Below are 4049 nucleotides of genomic sequence, written 5' to 3'. Positions count from 1 at the left end.
AAAAAGTGCTATGACGTTTGCAAAAGACACCAGTTGGTGTCTCCATGCAAAAAAAATACAATAAATAAATACAATAAATAAATCTTTCTAAGACTACACTTGATTTGGTATTTATTGCAATGTTTGTATCATCAGCAAACAAAACGAACTTGGACTCTGGTAATGTTACTGATGAAAGGTCATTGATATACACAAGAAAAAGTAAGGGGCCCCAAAATGGAACCTTGTGGGACCCCACATGTAATTAGTTCCAAGTTGGATGGTGCCTGATAGCTTGATACATGTCTCTTTCCTAATAACACCCTTTGTTTCCTGCCCGAGATATAAGATTTGAACCATTTTGCAGCATTTCCTGTTACACTATAATATTCTAATTTACTTAAAAGGATATTGTGATTTACACAGTCAAATGCCTTTGACAGATCACAAAATATACCAGTTGCCTACAATTTTTTGTCTAATGAATTAAGCACATTTTCACTGTAAGTGTAGATAGCCTTCTCAATATCAGAACCCTTTAGAAATCCAAACTGTGACTTTGACAATATGTTATTTTAGATAAGATGGTTATAAAGCCAACTGTACATCACTTTTTCTAAAATTTTTGAGAATGCTGGCAACAGTGAAATTGGACGGAAATTTGATGCTATTTCTTTATCTCCCTTCGTAAACAGTGGCTTAACTTCAGCACATTTCAACCATTCAGGAAATATTCCACTGATAAACGACTGGTTACACAGATAGCTTAATATGTTACTTAGCTCTGAATCACATCCCTTAATTAACTTTGTTGATATTTCATCCTACCTGCTAGATGTTTTTGATTTTAAGGATTTTATGATGGACATTATTTCTGTTGGGGTAGTGAGTGCTATGCTGCAGAAGCTTTGTAGCAAGTGGGGAGTTGTCACCACATCAGAGCAAGTCTCTTGTTAAGGCAATGTGACTAGGCACCAGATTTTAGTGAAACAAATGGTCACTGGCGCCATATAAATAGGTCTTGACTTTAAAGCAGAGATCACTTGTCATCATCAGATGCCAGCAGTACCATCATGACGCTGGAATGATGCTAGACAGTGAGATAACTGGGCTCTGCCAGCTTTAGCCATGGGTTCAAGACCACCCTGTGTCTGCTGTCTGCACTAAGTTCTTCATGGGACTTAGGGTCATAGCCCTGCTGGCCTGCAATCAGTGCCTGCCACCACCAACACTGAGTTCCCAGTGGGACTCAGCACCACAGCGCCAGACACCAGACGACTTCTGTCTGAGGGCAATGGATTGTACCTCACACACAGTAGGCCCCACATGCCACCACCGCAGTTGCATGCAGAGCCAAAAGGCTGTCTCCCAAGTGGGACGCCAATGGCTGTGGCCTACAGAGCCTGCTGGCCTCAGCTGCGTGAGGCACCAGCTTAGCAGCACTAGGCAGAAGCCCTGCCCATTCATCAGGCCTAGCAAGGGTCAACGATGAGAGGCATGCCTGTCTCACTGCGCAGAGTATCAAAATCAGCAAAAGTTCTTGTAACTGTTAATGGTGTTTGCCCAGGGCCCCACAGCCTACTGCCACCACTCACTCATTTCCCAGCATGCCAATCATTCCCCAGCATGCCAAGCACACTACGCAAGATAAAATATTGCTCATGTTTGTGGAGTCCTTCTCAAATAGGCCTATGAGTGAATGTAGAACTTATACAAACAATGACACCACATATCTTCACAGGTTTGTTTCATTCATGGGACAGCATCATGGGTATACTGAAAAATCTGAACTGGTAGACACTTGAAGCACCAGTTATCGCGCACTACCATACTTCAAATTTTTTTGAGAACCAGCATTAAGTGATGAATCCAGGAATATACTGCAAACCCCTTCATGTTGCTTCCATGCGGCAGGCAAAAACGAGATTAGACCAGCTACAGTGGGAGTAGAGGCATTTACGCTGCCATTTTTTCCACACTCCGTACGCAAAACAGGAAGGAGCTGTAGTATGTGGTACAAAAGGACGTGTTGTTCACTTCACTGTTGATGGCAGAGTGTAGATGTATAGTTCATTTAAAATTACTTGATAGCTGACATCTGCGACTTGGCATTACAGTGTTGTCACATCGGCTATTGCTTGGTTAAAGGCGACATGCAGACATGGGGGGTGGTAGCTTCACAAATGCTAAAATGCTGTTCATTTAACGTGGAGCAATGTACGAAGCAGCTGCCATCAAGCATGATGGAAATGCGAGATGCTCTGTCCGCAGCTGATTTTAAATGGCCAATGACTGAACTGCAGCAGACAACATGTTTTGTAGCCCTGAATTTACACTCATGTCCTAACCTAACCACAACCTCTTGATGTGCAGTATATCCAAGAAAACAGTGGTCAGCAACCTGCAGGAGAACTGTTAGTCATGCTCGCTTTGCTCATGGTGATTAGAGCTGAACTGTACGAGAAATCTCAAAACTGTAACTTCTTGCTTTCTCTATGCTAGCTGACATGATACCTGTTGATGAGCTGTCCTGGTTGGAACTCATTTACAGGTTATACATGCAGATTCCAAGAAAGAAAGAAGAAAGATAGGAAGAAAAAAGTCAGTATGATGATGAAAATCATGCAACAGAAGGGTAAAAATAAAAAATAAAAATTAGATTGAAACCAATTACCTGGAAATAATAATTATCAGTCATTTTAGTAAAGATTTAAGAAACAAAAAAAAAATTGTTATCTGCCAATATTCAAACACATCTTTTGGGATCGCAAACTGTGACAATACCACCCCGCTACAAAAGACCTTCTTATTGTGGTAGTATGTCTATAAGGATCAGTGCCAACTATCATTTCCTGCCTTCAAAATGGTTGGTTTTACACCATTTCGTACGAAGTTTACCTGCTGTTGACCTATAGCTATGATGATAATTGAATATCCTCCTCCCATGAACCATGGATCTTGCCATTGGTGGGGAAGCTTTGAGTGCCTCAGTGATGTAGATAGCCGTGCCGTAAGTGGGGACTACTCAGGAGGTCGTCGTTATCAGGAGGAAGAAAACTGACATTCTACGGATCGAAGTGTGGAATGTCATATCCCTCAATAGGGCAGGTAGGTTATAAAATTTAAGAAGGAAAATGGATAGGTTAAAGTTAGATATAGTGGGAATTAGTGAAGTTCGGTGGCAGGAGGAACAAGACTTCTGGTCAGGTGAATACATGGTTATAAATACAAAATCAAGTAGCGGTAGTGCAGGAGTAGATTTAATAATAAATAAAAATATAGGAGCACAGGCAAGCTCCTACAAACAGCACAATGGATGCATTATTCTAGCAAAGATAAACATGAAAACCATGCCTTTCACAGTAGTACAAGTTTATATGTCAACTAGCGCCACAAATGACAAAAAGATTGAAGAAAATATTCAGATAGTGAAGGAAGACAAAAATTTAATAGCCATGGGGGAATGGAATTCAATAGTATGAAAAGAAAGAGAAGGAAAAGCAGTAGGTGAATATGGACTGGGGGTAAGGAATGAAAGAGTAAGCTACCTGGTAGAATTTTGCACAGAACATAACTTAATCATAGCTAACACTTGGTTTAAGAATCATGAAAGAAGGTTGTATATGTGGAAGTGGCCTGGAGACACTGGAAGGTTTCAGATGATTAACTAATGGTAAGACACAGATTTAAGAACCAGGTTTTAAATTGGAAGACATTTCCAAGGGCAGATGTGGACTCTGACCACAATCTATTAGTTATGAACTGTAAGTTAAAACTGAAGAAACTGAAAAAAGGTGGGAATTTAAGGAGATGGAACCTGGATAAACTGAAAGAACTAGAGGTTGCAGAGATTTTCAGAGAGATAATTAGGGAATGATTGACAAGAACAGGGGAAAGAAATACAGAAATACAGAAGAATGGGTAGCTTTGAGAGATGAAATAGTGAAGGCAGCAGAGATAGGTAAAAAGATGAGGGCTAGTAGAAATCCTTGGGTAACAGAAGATATGTTGAATTTAATTGACGAAAGGAGAAAATATAAAAATGCAGTAGATGAAGCAGGTGAAAAAGA

This window comes from Schistocerca americana, chromosome 7 (genome assembly GCF_021461395.2).
Source record: "Schistocerca americana isolate TAMUIC-IGC-003095 chromosome 7, iqSchAmer2.1, whole genome shotgun sequence".
Classification (NCBI taxonomy): domain Eukaryota; kingdom Metazoa; phylum Arthropoda; class Insecta; order Orthoptera; family Acrididae; genus Schistocerca; species Schistocerca americana.
The sequence above is the reverse complement of the archived record's forward strand: the minus strand, read 5'-3'. Positions refer to the sequence as shown.